The sequence below is a fragment of the Phyllobates terribilis genome, unplaced genomic scaffold (genome assembly GCF_046119375.1).
Source record: "Phyllobates terribilis strain yellow unplaced genomic scaffold, ASM4611937v1 Scaffold_4__5_contigs__length_816908805, whole genome shotgun sequence".
Lineage (NCBI taxonomy): Eukaryota > Metazoa > Chordata > Amphibia > Anura > Dendrobatidae > Phyllobates > Phyllobates terribilis.
In genome coordinates this window covers 301,982,089-302,000,301 of record NW_027362764.1, presented here as the reverse complement: position 1 = coordinate 302,000,301, position 18,213 = coordinate 301,982,089, and positions in this window count along the sequence as shown.

Genomic DNA, 18,213 nt, shown 5'->3' with positions numbered 1-18,213 from the left:
TCTTTCTTCCTCGAGGAGTTTAGTAGGGTAATGTCTGTCTTGAAATTTTTGTGACATGGTCTGTAGACATTCGGGAAGGAGGTCCGGGATGCTGACAATACGTGTAACACGGTGGAACTGGGAGCGGGGCAGGCTGTTCTTGTTAGCCCTAGGATGGCTACTGGAATAATGTAAAAGACTGTTGCAGTCTGTGGGTTTTGTGTATAGATCTGTAGTTAGGTGACCATCCAAGTCATTCAGGACTACTGTGTCCAGGAAATAGTTCTGAGTCAGATCATAGTTTAGTGTGAACTGGAGTTCAGGCCGGATAGAATTGAGTGTATTGAAAAAGGTGGTTAATGAGTCTGTAGGCCCTTGCCAGATGCAGAAAATGTCATCTATATAGCGGTGGTATATGCTGCAATGCTGTTTAAATAGTTCATTAGGGTAGATATAGTCCTCCTCAAATTTATTCATACATGCATTTGCATAGGCCAGCGCAACATTTGATCCCACCACAGTACCACGCTTCTGTACAAAGAAATCATCCCCAAACATAAAGTAGTTTTCATGTAGTACTAGGGAGAGTAACTCCAAACAAAATTGGATGGAGTTGGGCGAGAGGTGGAACTGGGAGAGTAAGTGCGCGGTTGCTTCTAAGCCTCTGACGTGTGAAATTCAGGTGTACAGACTGTTTACGTCCAATGTAACCAGTCTACTGCCAGGAGAAATTTCCAAAATGTTCCTAATGATGTCCAAGAACTGGTTGGTGTCAAGTAGTGTTGAGCCACCCCCGTAGTGTTCGAGTTCGGTTCGGTTCGTCGAACACCCGTGTGTTCGTCGAACTGTTCGTCGAACACCTTCGAACACCGTTAAAACCAATGGCAGGCAAACAAAAACACATAGAAACACATAGAAAACACCTTCAAAGGTGTCCAAAAGCTGACAAACTGCTCAGAAGACACAACTAACACATGGAAAAGTGACAAGTACATATAGTCATGCGAAAAGAAAAGAGGTGGAGGAGTAAAAGGAGGGGGAGACACAGATATAGGCATGTCATGCCCTTCTAAAATCCAAAAAGTGAGAAGCCGACACGTTCAGTCCGCTCCTGCCCGTGCCACCTCCGCGTCGCCGGGTTTGTGCCAGAGCCGCGGTGAACCCTGACGGCCAGCCCCCCTCTCCCAATACTGGTGCCTGTCCGCTGGTGGGTCGAGCGAGCCCCCCTGTGGTGGAGGCAGCTCTAAGCTTTTTAATTTAAATTGTCTCTCTAATTTGAATGAATACACTTTAAATCCATTTACAAGGATCTATTGGAGGGCAAGTCTCATGCCAGCAGCCGCGTAATTCCAGCTCCAGTAGCGTCCACTAAAGCTGCTGCAGTTAAAAAGCTTTTATAAGGATCGAGCTCGGCTGTCCACCGCAAGGCATCCTACTGCCAGTCCCAGCCCCTATGCCTTGGGGTGCCTCCTGATGCTCTTCACTGAGTATCCCGTGGTCCCAAAGCATTTCCTTTGAAAAAATTAAGTGTCCAAACTACAGGTGGTGTAGCTTGCTTAACAGCCGGGATAATCCGCTGACTAGCAGACACTGCTACTAGGCACAAAGTATTTCCTGGGCTAGATGCAGTTAAAAATTTGTAATTAGATACTCTCGTTGGATGCTGAGAAAGCATTCCATAGAGTCTCCTGGCACGCCATATATGATTCTCTTAAAAAGCTTGGGGTAGGGGTCTAGGGGACCCTTTTATAGCCAAAATCACGGCCCTGTATCGCAATACGTCACCTAGGCTTTAGATAAATGGAACTGTAGCACCCTGAGGGCTCGGTTGCTACAGAGGTATTGCACCTCACCCAGAGGTGTGATATCTCACTCTCAGGTAAGGATGTAGTGTGGATCAGGACCCGACACCTGCATGCATTACACCACATTGCCGTGGGGCAGGGCGACCAATATGCCCCTGAGATGGGCATGACAGTCCCTGTCCCTGGCTGGAGTGGGGGGAGGGAACACTGAGGAAGGGGAACCCTGTAGTGCAGGAGCAGGGAGGAAGCAGTTCCTGGGTGCATTGAGAAGGGAGTATAAAAGGTGGGCACCATCTTAGTTCAGTGCAGAGAAGTCTGAGCAGAAGTGGCAGGGAGCAGGGGCTCTGCATGAGCTCTGCTCCGGAGGCGGGCCTAGTAACAGAGGCCCAGGCCTGGAAGAGGGAGAAGGAAGGAAGAGGAGCGGAGAAGGCTCCAGGAATGAGGAACGAAGGGATCCCAGGGGTGCGGACGGGTGAGTCGCCACCGCACGCCCGAATCCACCTGCGTGGAGGGGTCAGGCCAAAGGGGGAGACCGGTCCCCAAAACTAGTGGAGGCAGGAAACGACCCTCAGCTAGAAACAGGAGGCTGTGACATTTTATGTGGCGCAGCCCCTCGCTACACCCGCTAGGAAGGCACCACATAGGGTCAGGGAAACTGGCACCAAGTTTACCAAGAGGAGGCCCGAGGCAGCCGGACAGAAGGGTTGGTAAGAAAGGCCAGACAAAGGACACACAAAGGGGGTCCTGTGAAGCGCTCCAAAGTTATCTGGGAGTTGTCTGAGCCCCTCACCTGGTGAGCACAGTACGACGTGGGCAGCCGTTACCTGCAGACGTGGTCTGGATAATAAGAACTGTGAGTAAAGGCCCCGGACTGCATCACTGACTCCGTGTTGTTACTGCTGCTGCCCTGCACCATCACCCCCATCCTCCGCATACACTGCCCTGAGGCTATACTCCTCCCGTGGGGAGTTATGCTACGCTCTGCTGCACCCACAACACCAGCCTCAGCGGTCTGCCCTGGAGCGGCGGTTCACTCTGACCGCAATCCACGGGTGGCATAGTCGGACATTTAAACATCAAAACCACATAAATAGTTCCGCCACTGGTTTGACCGCCCTGAGCCACGGAACCGTGTCGCCGCCACGGAGACTACAATCACCAGCATCCACCAAAAAGGGTCCGGCTCCGGGTGTCCCAAGGCCCAGGGGGCGCGTCAGAACATTTTCATCACCTTTCACAATCACCAATGGGACAAGGCAGGGATGTTCTCTGTCCCCTCTCTTATACATCCTAGTGACGGAGCACCTGCTCTCATCAATTCGCCATAACCCCAATATTAGGTGGATTGAGGTGGGAGGCACCGAGTACAAGTGCTCTCTATTTGCTGATGATGTCCTAGTATATATCACTCAATCACATATATCCATCCATGCTGTTATGGCTGAAATAGATCACTTTGTTACATGGTCAAATTTTAAAATCAATGCAGCGAAGTCTGAGGCCCTCGATGTCTCCCTCCCCAAATCCATATAGGATTCCATCCAGTCCAACTTTCCCTTTGCCTGGCCCTCACAGGGTATCAAATACTTAGGAATTCCTATTCATAGAGACCTCTCCCATCTATGTTATCTTAATTTTGGGCCCTTTATTGAACAACTCCATACAGACCACGGTTGGCAAGTTAGAACTGTAAGATTCACTACGTGAACCACTGGTGTTTTGTGGAAAAGCACATGTACACTGTGTTCCAAATTATTATGCAAAAAGTGTTTAGGAGTGATAAGGGAAGAATTTGTTTGTTTGTCAGTTAAACTCATTGATGGTGATGTGTCTCAGGGCTCTTTATATCACTGTAAGCAATTGCAGACACCTGTGCTAATTAGTTTGGCAGGTGTGTCCAATGAAAGGCAAGACTACTTAAGAAGGCTGTCTCACATTATTAAGCAGCCTACATTTTCTGCCAAAATGGGAAAGAAAAAGGATGTGTCGGCTGCTGAGAAGCAACAAATTGTGGAGTGTTTAGGTCAAGGCATGACTACAATCAACATTGTGCGATGATCAGGATGAAGTGTCTTGGCAATCAAGAAGTATGTAGCTGATTCACAGTACACACGTGTGCGTGCTGATAAGGGCAAATTGAGGACTCTTTCCTACAGGCAATTACGTCAGGTTGAAAGAGCAGCGGCAAAAAAGCCTTGTCATAGCAGCAGACAAGTTTTTGAAGCTGCTGGTGCCTCCAACGTCCCCCGAACAACAAGATGCAGGGTCCTTCAGAGGTTTGCAGCTGTGCATACGCCATCCTGTCGACCTACTCTATCCACTTCACACAAGCAGAAACGGCTCCAGTGGGCCAAACATTACATGAAGACTGATTTCAAAACTGTTTTGTTCACGGATGAGTGCCGTGCAGCGTTCGATGGTCCAGATGGATGGAGTGGAGGATGGCTGGTTGATGGACACCCCACGCAAACACGGCTACAGCGCCAACAAGGAGGAGGTGGAGTAATGTTTTGGGCTGGAATCATGGGGAGAGAGATTGTCGGCCCCTTTAGGATCCCTGAAGGCGCTAAAGATGAACTCCATAATGTATGTGGATTTTCTCAAACAGCACTTCCTGCCATGGTTCAAGAAGAAGAACCGTGTATTTCACAGCAAGATCATTTTTTTGCATGATAATGCACCATCTCATGCTGCACATAAAACATCTGCATCTCTGGCTGATATGGGCATAAAAGGGGACAAACTTATGGTGTGACCCCCATGCTCCCCTGACCTCTACCCCATTCAGAACCTTTGGAGCATCATTAAAAGGAGTGTCTATGATGGCGGGAGGCAGTTCACATCTAAGCAACAGCTCTGGGAGGGTATTCTGTCCTCATGCAAAACAATTGAAGCAGAAACCATCCAAAACCTGACAAATTCAATGGACGAGAGAGTTCAGAAGCTCCTTTCGAACAAGGGGTCCTAAGTGAAAATGTAACATCACCTAGAATAAAGTTTTGAGTTGAAAACTGTTTGATTTCAGTTTCTAACAACCTGCTAATGCTTATAATTTCAAAAATGACCATTTTTTTGGTCTTTATTAAAATGAAAAGGTTGATCGAAAAGTTTGGGGGATCTAAGAGTGTGGAAACCCAGTAGTCATAATTACTTCGAATTCTGACAATATGAGGGTCATGCTGCAGGTAGTGCAGCAAGAAGGCACTTATGTGTCTTGCGCATCTCGGAGCCCCAAAATTATTTTCCGGGCTAGATGCAGCTAAAAATTATTATTAATTTTAAATCTGGTGAAGCTTTAGTATAGATGGCCTGATAGGATCAGTGCTGCACACTGCTACAAAGCCCAAATTATTTTCCAGTCAAGATACAGATAAACATGATTAGTAATTTTAAATCTGGTGGAGCTTATTATAGATGGCCTAATAGAATCAGTGCTGCACACTGCTACAAAGCCCAAATTATTTTCCAGCCAAGATACAGATAAACATGATTAGTAATTTGAAAGCTTAAAACGGTTGGTAGGGTGATTTTAACCAATCATCAAGCTTTTACTCTCCCCAGGATGACACAGGGGTAGAAAAGTCGTTTCGGATCCATGATTTGTTCATCTTTATGAACGTGAGTCTGTCTACATTATCAGTGGAGAGCCACGTGCGCTTATCTGTCAGCACACCACCAGCAGCGCTGAACACACGTTCAGACAGAACGCTGGCTGCGGGGCATGACAAGATCTCCAAGGCCTAAGTGGTAGCTCCGGCCATTTATCCAGATTGGAAGCCCAAAAAGAGCAAGGGTCCAGTGACACAGTCATGGCTTCAATGTTTACTTGGAGATACTCCTGTACCATCGTCTCTAGGCGTTGACTATGTGTCAGACTTCTTGTCTCCTGTGGCCTTGCAAAGGATGGGCTAAAAAAGTGGTGAAATGATTCCGCAAAATTGATGTTACCAGAAGATACTGTGGTTCTGTTACGGTTTGAGTGCTGAACACTTGACTGTCCCACGGTTGGCAAGTTGGAACTGTGAGATTCACTACGTGCACCACTGGTATTTTGTGGAAAAGCACATGTAAGATTCTGCAACAGTCTCTGCTGATACTCCTGCATGCGTGCATCCCTTTCTATGGCAGGAATAATTTCTGCAAATTTACTTTTGTACCGGGGATCTAACAGTGTGGCAACCCAGTAGTCAGGATTATTTCTAATTCTCACAATTCGAGGGTCATGTTGCAGGTAGTGCAGCAAGAAGGCACTCATGTGTGTTGTGCATCCAGGAGCACCAAGTCCCTGTTGTGTTGGTGGCGAGGTAACAATCATGCTTCCTTCCTCTGTCCTCTCCCCCCAACCTCGCACAACAGAAATGTGATCAAGGTCTCCCTCATCTGATGAGTCTTCCATCAGTTCGTCCTCCACTTCTTCCTGGGCTCCTGCACCTTCCTCACTAGTTTGGCTGCTACCATGCGCCCTGGTAAAACCATCTCCCCCACCCTCACATGCCTGCCGCCTTGGTGCTGCCGACCGTCTGGACCTTGCAGATGTTAGCCCTTCCGCATACAACTCCTCCTCCTCTACTTCCTCTACGTCCTCTTGTGCCACCACCTGACTCCGAATTCTGTTTAACATGTGCTCCAGCATGTAAATCACCGGAATAGTCATGCTGATAATAGCATCGTCAGCACTAAACATCTTCGTTGCCATTTCAAAACTGTGCAGAAGGGTGCATAGGTCCCTGATCTGAGACCACTCCTCCAGCGTGATTTGCCCCACCTCTGGATCTCGTTGGCCCAGGCTATACGTCAGAACGTATTGCACCAGGGCTTGTCGGTGCTGCCACAGTCGCTGCAACATGTGCAGAGTTGAATTCCACCGGGTAGGCACATCGCATTTTAGCCGGTGAAGTGGCAGGCCCAACGACTTCTGTAGAGATGTAAGTCACTGAGCTGCGGGATGCGAACGGCGGAAGTGAGCACACAGCGACCGTGCCCTCTGCAGAAGGCCATCTAGTCTGGGATAGTGGGCTAAAAATTGCTGGACAACCAGGTTCAACACGTGAGCCATACAAGGCACGTGTGTGACATTGCCCCGGCGAAGGGCCGCACCCAGGTTTGCAGCATTGTCGCACACGGCCTTCCCTGGTTTCAGGTCCAGTGGAGACAACCATTCATGAAATTGGTTCTCCAGAGCTGACCACAACTCCTCAGCTGTGTGACTCACATTTCCCAGACATTTCAATGTAAAAACCGCCTGATGACGTTGAGCCCTACTGCCAGCATAGTAAGGAGGTGTGCAGGATCCCTTCTGCGCAGTTAGAAAGCTTGTGGCATGACCAGACAGGCTGTGGGTGCAGGTGGAAGACCGAGAGGAGGTTGAGGAGGCAGAAGCAGTGGAGGAACTTTGACATAAAGAGGATTGACGCACAACTCGTGGGGACGGCAAGACTTGGACAGCAGCCCCTTGTCTTGCTGTCACCATAGTTACCCAGTGCCCAGTCAGCGACATGTAACGCCCCTGTCCATGCCTACTCGTCCAAGTGTCTGTGGTGAAATGCACCCTGTCACACACAGAGTTTCTCAAAGAAGAGGTGATGTTGTGTGCGACATGCTGGTGGAGCGCAGGCACACCTTTCTTTGAGAAGTAGTGCCGACTGGGCATCTGGTACTGGGGTACTGCGACGGACATAAGGTCTCGAAAATCCTCTGTGTCCACCAGGCGGAAAGGCAGCATTTCTGTAGCCAAGAGCTTGCAGATGGTGAAATTCAACCTCTTAGCTTTCTCATGGCTAGGAGGAAATGGTCTTTTACTTGTACACATCTGAGGGACCGAGGGCTGGCTATTGTGCTTAGACGGGGTTGATAAGGGTGTCCCCGGCAAACTGCCGGTCTGTGAGGAAGATGCAGGCGGACATGTTAGGTTGCCTTCATCCAAAGGTGGTGCTATCGATGTCGGACAGCGCTCAAGACCAGCTGGTGTTACCACCTCCAAAGAAAATGATGACCTGCCAATCACGCTGGCTGTTGCGGGTAAAGAGGTGGCAGGTCTGCGCCCCAAAACAGGTGTGACTGCTGTCCCCCCAGTCACAGAGGATGAAGAGGCCGCGGATGCACAAGATATGGCAGACGGTGGTTGGCCCGGCCGGCTAGGCCGCATTGTAGCACACTGAGCTTCCCACTGCAACTTATGCTTCATGTCCATGTGCCGGTTCATGCATGAAGTACTCAAACTATGTATTTTTTGGCCTCTACTTAGCTTTTGCTGACAAATGTTACAGATAACACGAGTTGGGTCATCTTTATCGATCTGAAAAAATGCCCAGGCTATGCAAGGCTTAGCACCCATGCGACCTGAAGAGCCACCACGACTTGTGGTGAGAGGCAGAGTTGTGTTTGAGGATGCAGTTGTTGACGTGCTTCCAGTACTACGTCTCTGTCCAGGAAGGCGCAACCTGACCTCGTCGTCACTAGCATCTTCCTCCACCTTCTCTGCTGACCTCATCTCTTGGCTGACTGTGGGTTGACAGTAAGTGGGATCTCCAACCTCATCATCATCACCCTGTGCGTTATCACACCCGTCGTCCTCAGAGCCAACCTGTTCCTGCCCTGACAAAAAACTAAAGTTGTCGCTCCAATCAGGTATTTGAGTCTTATCATCGTCTTCCTCATTGTCTCCACCAACAGGAGTTACAGTTTGGGAATGAGGGTCTACATTATGGTCAGAACCTTCTGCGTCTGGTCCTGGATCCGACTCATAAAGATTCTGGGCATCAGTGCAGATCATTTCCTCGTCTGGATTCACAGAGGCGCTGGAGTCGACCTCTGATTCCCAGGCTATAGTATGAGTAAACAGCTCTGCAGACTCAACTATCTGTTCTACCTCATACTCAAACGGGCAGCTGGAGATTTGGGAGCTGTGAGGAAGCAAGTGCGATTGGGGTGACACCTTTGAGGACTGGAGTATTTGTGATGTTGAAGTTGATGTGGAGGAGAGCCCACTTAAAGGAGCACTTGATATCCGTTGAAGCACCTGCTGTTTTTGTGCCTCATCTGGAATTTGTAGCGATTGGCGTGGCCGTAAGAAAGGGATCTTATCACATTGTCCGCTAAAAGAAGTAGACATTTTAGTTTGGCTGGAAGATGGTCTTTCTTCTGCACCTACCCCACGGACACAACCTTTTTTCCCCTTCCCAAAACGCCTATTCCCCTTTCCACCAGCAGCAGGCCTTTTTCCACTCATTTTGGTGGTTAACTAATTCACATCTCTGGAGTTGTTTGCACAAAAAAACAATGGATGGGAACCGAGCAGAGCTGAGTGGCCAAACTGTGGTATTAGGCCAAAACTATTGGCTGGGTTAGATGCAGAAAAAAATTATATTCAATTTGCAACCTGATGGAGGTCCGTATAGATGGACTAATAGAACAAGTCCCACACACAGCTAGAAGCCCAAATATTTTTTCAGAGCTAGATGCAGACAAAAAATTATTTTGAATTTGCAACCTGATGGAGGTCAGTATAGGTGGACTAATAGAACAAGTCCCACACACTGCTAGAAGGCCAAATATTTTTTCAGAGCTAGATGCAGAAAAAAATTATATTCAGTTTGCAACCTGATGGAGGTCTGTATAGATGGATTAATAGAAAAAGTCCCACACACAGCTAGAAGCCCAAATATTTTTTCAGAGGTAGATGCAGATAAAAATTATTTTTAATTTGCAACCTGATGGAGGTCAGTATAGATGGACTAATAGAGAAAGTCCCACACACTGCTAGAAGGTCAAATATTTTTTCAGAGCTAGATGCTGATAAAAATTATTTTTAATTTGCAACCTGATGGAGGTCAGTATAGATGGACTAATAGAGAAAGTCCCACACACTGCTAGAAGGCCAAATATTTTTTCAAAGCTAGATGCAGAAAAAAATTATATTCAGTTTGCAACCTGACGGAGGTCAGTATAGATGGACTAATAGAGAAAGTCCCACACACTGCTAGAAGGCCACATATTTTTTCAGAGGTAGATGCAGAAGAAAATATATTCAGTTTGCAACCTGATGGAGGTCTGTATAGATGGATTAATAGAACAAGTCCCACACACAGCTAGAAGCCCAATATTTTTTCAGAGGTAGATGCAGAAAAAATATATTCAGTTTGCAACCTGATGGAGGTCAGTATAGATGGACTAATACAACAAGTCCCACACACAGCTAGAAGCCCAATATTTTTTCAGAGGTAGATGCAGAAAAAAATATATTCAGTTTGCAACCTGATGGAGGTCTGTATAGATGGATTAATAGAACAAGTCCCACACACAGCTAGAAGCCCAATATTTTTTCAGAGGTAGATGCAGAAAAAAATATATTCAGTTTGCAACCTGATGGAGGTCAGTATAGATGGACTAATACAACAAGTCCCACACACAGCTAGAAGCCCAATATTTTTTCAGAGATAGATGCAGAAAAAAATTATATTCAATTTGCAACCTGATGGAGGTCAGTATAGATGGACTAATAGAATGATGCTATGCCCAAAAGATTTTACTTCACTAGGTGCAGTAAAAAAATTGGTATTCTATACACAGGTGGTATATCTTGCAACACAGATAGGCTACTCCACTGACTAACACACTCTGCAATAGGCCAAAAAGGATTAGCTTTGCTAGATTCAGCCAAATGCTGTGAAAAAAACTTGCACAGCACTGGCACAGACCTGCCTGGCAAAAACTGATAGGAACTGATGTAACCTAGTCCTGAAAAGGACTCCAATTACAATTAGTCTTTACTCCCACAATCTATTTAAGAGCACAGACCTGCCTGATAAAAGTCGTAGGAAATGCTGTAACCTAGTCCTTAAAAGGACTGCAATCACAACTATTCCCTACTCCCAAGCTATCTGTAGATTTGTGCGAAAATTGGCTTGAAATTAACAAGGTATAGCGCACACAGCAACAGCGGTGCCGTCTAACACGCAGCTGCAGCAGTGAGAAAATGGTGGCGACGGGGAAAATGGCTTGGTCTTATAGGGCAAGGACATGTGACATACACTGCCAATGACACATGCCCTTGCTTGTGTGAAAAAAAGCACTTCGCTCCGTGTGTGCGCTGCTGATAGGCTGACAGATTGCACCTCCCCACTGTAAATGCGGGAAAGAGAAAAAAAAAATGGAGATCTTCATTGTTCCTGCAGAGATCCATCCCCTGCCCCTCCCCCCACCCCGCTGTACACTCAAACTGCGTATTAACATTAATTTTCATCATTACTGAGAAAAAATCCAGTTATGATTTTGGTGCACGAACAGTTATCGAACATAACCTCGAACAGCCGAATTTTTCTCAAATTGTTCGTGTTCGCCGAACGGCTCGAACATCGCCCAAAACAGCTCGAATTTGAGATTGGCGAACAGTTCGAGCAGAACAACGCTCATCTCTAGTGTCAAGTAGAAAAGCCTTGGTTTTCTGGACCAATGGCGTGAGAATTTTTTCCAAGGTATCTAGCTAGGGGCGAGAAGATGGAGTCGGTGGAAGCCACAATGGGACGGCCCGGTGGGTTAGTAGGTGACTTATGGATTTTAGGTAATGTGTAGAATACCGGAATTACAGGGTGTGAATTGGTCAAAAATGTGACCGTTTTAGAGTCAATAGTATTGAAGGAGTGGTGTCTCCTAAGTACATCCTGAATCTGTTGCTCCAATGCTTCTTTCTGTATCCTTAATAGCTTATTAAACACACTTAGTCAGGATTTTCTTAAATGTATCACAAGTATTATCGGAAAAAAGAGTGGGGCGGAGGTGACTCCGTAGGCCCCTTGGGATTTTTCCTTGTCTGTGATATTCTGCGAGAGTGGTGAGATGTAGGTCATATGAGATTAGTTTACGTCTCTCTTTCTCATAGTGTCTTGTACGGATCTCTTCAGAAGGAAGTCTGAGGAAATGATTAGATGTAGTAACTAGTGATAGTATACTGTTACTGGTCGCATTATCATATGCAAAGGTATTAGAGGACATTTGGTAGACTGGTGCAAACGCCTAAGCAATCATTAGATAAGTAGATAAATTGGCATGCACTCTGTCTCTAAGCGAGGCTAGTGAGCTCAAGACAATGTACTAACGTTAATTCATCGCACTCTGAGTTCTGTACCGGAACTCTCCATCACTTCTCTAGGATTGCGCAATATTAGTTCATTCTCACCACCACACACTAACCATGCAGCCGAAACCACAATATCCCTCATTGACAAAGATATTCAGGGCCTGCTACATGAACAACGACTAGGGTTCCATCGCACACATCAAAACCTCACTAAAGATGAGAAACAAGCTCTAAGGACCCTCCAATCCAACAAACAAATTGTGATTAAATCAGCAGACAAGGGAGGGGCCACGGTCATCATGGATCTGGCACACTACACTAATGAAATCAATCGCCAATTGTCTGATGTAGATACATACACCAGAATCTCACACGATCCCACCAGCACCATCCATTCGAAGATTCAGGATGTACTTAGGAGACACCACTCCCTCAATATTGTTGACTCTAAAACGGTCACATTTTTGACCAATTCACACCCTGTAATTCCGGTATTCTACACATTACCTAAAATCCATAAGTCACCTACTAACCCACCAGGCCGTCCCATTGTGGCTTCCACCGACAACATCCTCTCGCCCCTAGCTAGATACCTTGAAAAAATCCTCACGCCATTGGTCCAGAAAACCAAGGCTTTTCTACTTGACACCAACCAGTTCTTGGACATCATTAGGAACATTTCGGACATTTCCCCTGGCAGTAGACTGGTTACTTTGGACATAAACAGTCTGTACACCTCAATTTCACACGCCAGAGGCTTAGAAGCAACCGCGCACTTACTCTCCCAGTCCCACCTCTCGCCCAACTCCATCCAATTTTGTTTGGAGTTACTCTCCCTAGTACTACATGAAAACTACTTTGTTTGTGGATGATTTCTTTGTACAGAAGCGTGGTACCGTGATGGGATCAAATGTTGCGCCGGCCTATGCAAATGCATATATGAATACATTTGAGGAGGACTACATCTACCCTAATGAACTATTTAAACAGCATTGCAGCATATACCACCACTATATAGATGACATTTTCTGCATCTGGCAGGGACCTACAGACTCATTGACCACCTTTTTCAATACACTCAATTCTATCCGGCCTGAACTCCAGTTCACACTAAACTATGATCCGACTCAGATCTCTTTCCTGGACACAATAGTCCTGAAAGACTTGGATGGTCACGTAACTACAGATCTATACACAAAACCCACAGACTGCAACAGTCTTTTACATTATTCCAGTAGCCATCCTAGGGCTACCAAGAAGTGGTAGTGCTGCTTTTTTTTACGCAATGATAATCCGCAGCGGAAATTTCCGCAGCATGTGCACATGCGGATTAACATTGGGGAACATTGCTGCCCTTCTACCATGCGTTTTTAATGCATTTCCACAACGTTTCCGCAGCTGCAAAAACGCTGCAGAAACGCATTAAAAACGCATCGTGGGCACACAGCCATACAGTGATCACCAGTGACATTATGCACAGGATCTCTGTGTATAGTGTCAGTGTAGAGGTAATACAGTGATCACCAGTGACATTATGCACAGGAGCTCTGTATATAGTGTCAGTGTGTGTGTATAGGTAATACAGTGATCACCAGTGACATTACACACAGGAGCTCTGTATATAGCTTCAGTGTGTGTGTATAGGTAATACAGTGATCACCAGTGACATTATGCACAGGAGCTCTGTATATAGTGTCAGTGTGTGTATAGGTAATACAGTGATCACCAGTCACATTACACACAGGAGCTCTGTATATAGTGTCAGTGTGTGTGTATAGGTAATACACATACTCACCAGTGATGTCTCTAGGTGAAGTTCTTTATCTGCCGCAGACCGATATATCACATCTTCTATGCAGGACTTATCTCTGCAGAAAATAACATAGTTAGCTATAACTGATCACTTCCAGAGCACAATCCACACTTTTCCCAAGATTTCTACACTGCATGAAATGACAAAAAAAGAAACATAGTGCCGCACTACACAGTAACAGTGCTCCAGCGTCATTCTGTGCCTGATCATCTCTGTCAGCAGACATATTTGTCTGATGGTAAAGATGTAGCAGAGCTGAAGATAGAAGACCTATGGATTACGTTGGAGTGAGGATTTTTCTTTATTAAAGATGGAGTCCCTAAATGTGTTTTTATTTTTAATAATAAAAAAAATTCTGTCTTTTTTTTTCTGTTTACTAGAAATTCATGGTGGCTATGTCTAATTTGGCGTGACACCATGAATTTCGGGCTTAGTACCAGCTGATAATACAAAGCTGGCCTGGTACTAACCCTATTATTACCCAGGGTGCCACTCACCACCAGGGCCACTGGAAGAGCCGGGTAAAGCACCTGGAAATGGTGCTATGATGAATGCGCCATTTTCAGGGGTGGCTGCGGGCTGCGATTTTCAGCGTGGGGGGCCAAGAACGCTTGGGTCTTACCATGCTGCGAATCCCAGCCCCCAGCTGTCTTGTTTTATCTGGCTGGCGATCAACGTATGGCGGGAGCTGGGCAATGGGCATGATTATCAAATAATATATATCTGACAGGAGCCCATACATTCTGCTGGCTCCAATAATATATACCTGACAGGAGCCCATAGATTCTGCTGCCTCCAATAATATATACCTGACAGGAGCCCATACATTCTGCTGCCTCCAATAATATATACCTGACAGGAGCCCATAGATTCTGCTGCCTCCAATAATATATATCTGACAGGAGCCCATAGATTCTGCTGCCTCCAATAATATATACCTGATAGGAGCCCATACATTCTCCTGCCTCCAATAATATATACCTGACAGGAGCCCATACATTCTCCTGCCTCCAATAATATATACCTGACAGGAGCCCATAGAATCTGCTGGCTCCAATAATATATACCTGACAGGAGCCCATACATTCTCCTGCCTCCAATAATATATACCTGACAGGAGCCCATACATTCTCCTGCCTCCAATAATATATACCTGGTAGGAGCCCATACATTCTTCTGGCTCCAATAATATATACCTGACAGGAGCCCATAGATTCTCCTGCCTTCATTAATATATATACCACAAAAAGAAAGAATGTCCACCAGAGCGGGTTCTGTCAATAAAATTGGCCAGTGTCTCTTAAGGATAGTACGCATCTCGTTCCACTTTGTGTTGCATGTGGAGATAAAACGGGTCTGATTGTCAACGGTTCTATTAATTCTCTAACCGTATAAAAGTTGGGAGCGGGGTGTTGCCTTGGCTCTATTATATCCTCTTTTAATCGAATGCTTGCTGTAACCACGTTCGAGGAATCGAGATTTAAGGGATCTAGCCTGATCTTCGAAGGCCTCAGAAGAGGAACAGATCCGCCTAACCCTCAGGTACTGTCCAACCGGGACGGCCCCAATAGTTGCGGGATTGTGTGCGGAAGAGGCATAAATGAGTGAATTTACAGCAGTCGGCTTCCTAAATACGTCAGTCCTGATGGAGAAGTACCTCCATCCATTATACCTCTGTGCTTACCCACTCTTTACTGTATGGCCCGACCATTCCTGCAAGCATCCTGTACAAGCGCCCATCTGCTAGCGCTATAACACACACGGAGCAGGCGCCGCAGTACACATTGTCTCTATGACAACCCACGAAGCTGAAGCACAGATCCCGCCCCTTCCGGTCCAGCGTCGGTGGCCCCGCCCCTTCCCGTTCAATCACCCCGCACGCTTTAAGAAGGGCGCCCTTCACAGTCCCTGAGCACCGCCTCTCATAAGCAAGGCGCAGCCCGCGCCGCTACTCACCACTGCCCTGCCGTCGGCCAGATACTGACCTCTATTAGTAAATACACCATTCCAAAGGATCTACTATACCTCAACCGCACAGCGCTATTTTATGCACATCTAGTGTCCCTTTCCTCACTAGAACCACTGAAACCAGCATTACCTGGATCACTAAGAGGTACCCTTTATCTAATACATAACCCACAACAGCAGATCCAGCTCCTATATTACCATAACACCTATATCCCTTTAGTCTATCCCTACAGAGATCTCACTCCTGGTCCTAAGAACAGCCTAAATCCTCTACCCCTACATCAGCCAGTAGCAAGTAAGGTTTTCTGGTGTATCTCTATGTACTCTGTACCATGACTACTTTACGTTTATACTTACCTTCAATCTGTATGAATTTATCTCTCCCCTTTCCCCTTCCCTTTTCCAGTTCCTGGTGCTTTATACGTTATATTTGGAATTTTTTCTATGATTTTGCATGATTTATTTATTTTTCTATGTGTTATTTTTCTATGTATTTATACAACTATCCTCTTTTTACAGTAGCGACTGGATTGAATAAGGCCAGCTTAGGCCGAAACGTCCCAATATATTGTCGCCACCTACCTCTGGTTTGATTATTTTGATTTATGCTGTACCAATAAATTACACTTTATCACAACTAAGAGAGTGCGATGAATTAATGTTAGTACATTGTCTTGGGCTCACTAGTCCATTGCATCTGCACCTCGCTTAGAGACAGTGCACGCCAATTTATCTACTTATGATATGGTACATATGGTGGTAATATGGTGGTGGAGGATGAGGATGTGGAGAAGAAGGAGGACAAGAGCAAGTAGACCAAATCAGGAAGCGTATACCCTTGTCTGGGTGTGAAGACAGAGGTGCATGGGAATAGAGTTAGACCTCCCTAAAAAAAGACACTGGATTTGAGTTTATGTTACGCTGCTATCATTTGGTGGTGTTGAGAAGTCTGGCCCAATATAGCCATTGTTCATTTTTATAAGAGTCAGCCTGTCAGCATTTTCAGTTGACGGGCGCCTATGGGTTATAATTCCACCGGCGGCACTAAAATCCCGCTCTTCCAAAACGCTAGCGGAAGGGTAGGCCAGGACCTCCAAGGCGTAGAGAGCCAGTTCATGCCACGTGTCCAGCTTGGATACCCAATAATTATAAGGCACAGAGGAATCACGGAGGATGTTGGTACAGTTGGCAAGGTATTCCTTCACCATCTTCTGAAACTTTGCACTCCTTATGAGAGTACCCCGTGCTTCAGGGCCTGTGCGATGGGAGGGTCTGAGAAAACTGTCCCAGAACTTTGACAGTGTTCCCCTACCTCTGCTGGATTGCATTTGTGTCTCTCTCGCCTCTGCTCCTTGGTTGTCCAACGAACTGTATCCTCTGCCACCAGCATTTTCGGATGGAAATTTTTTAAATAATTCCGCAATAAGGGCCTCTTCATAATGCACCATTTCATTAGGCCTGTCCTGCGCAGGAATAAGAGACATAAAGTTCTCACGGTAGCATGGGTCTAGAAGCATCACCAACAAGTAATGACTGTCACCCAAAATTTGGACAATGCGAGGGTCACGGGAAAGGCAGTGCAACAAAAACCCAGCCATGTGTGCCAGACTGCAAAGAGGCAAGACTTCTGTGTACTCACCAAAAGGACGACTCCTGTTCTTCCTCCTCCTCCTATTCTTCATTGTCACCCAATCCACGTTGGGATGAGATGAGGCTGGGCTGTGTAATCAACCTGTATGGTTCCTTGCTCCATCTCATTGTCCTCCGCCTGCAATGCATCCTCTTTAATTGAGATCAGAGAGTGTTTCAGAAGACTGAGAAGCGGGATGGTGATGCTAATAATGGCGTTGATGCTGGTACTCAACAACTGCCCACTTCTGCTCACAAATCCTTCCCAACATCTGCAATGTAGAGTTCCAACGCGTGGGGACATTGCAGATCAGTCGGTGAGCTGGAAGCTGCAAATCTGCTGAAACACGGCAAGGGCGGTGGAAGCTGTAGCTGACTTTCTAAAATGGGCACACAGGCGGAGTATTTTGACAAGCAGATCCGGGTAGGTTTTGAGAAACCACTGAACCACGAGGCTAAGCACATGGGCCAGGCATGAGCTCGCCTTGCCTCAGAGCCGTCACCAGATTACGGCCATTGTCACACATGACCATGCCTGACTATAGGATTAGCGGTGTCAGCCACAGATCTGCCTGCTCTTTCAGAGCTGTCCTGAACTCTTCAGCGTTGTGTGGTTTGTAATCTAAGCATATTCGCTTCAGCACAGCCTGTTGCCGCTTGACCAAAGTAGTGCTGCAGTGCTTCCAGCTTGCGACTGATGTGGTCATTTTGGAGATGGATGCTGAAGAGGAGGAGGAGGTGGTGTAGGAGCTGTAGAATGTGGGGGCAGCCCTGATTGACTCAGGGCCCGCAATCCTCGGCGTTGGGAGGACGTGTTCTGTCCCAATATCCGACTGAATCCCGGCATCCACTACATTAACCTAGTGTGCCGTCAGTGAGATGCACCGTCCCTGCCCACAAGCACTTGTCCACGTGTCCGTGGTTAAATGGACTTTCTCAGTATC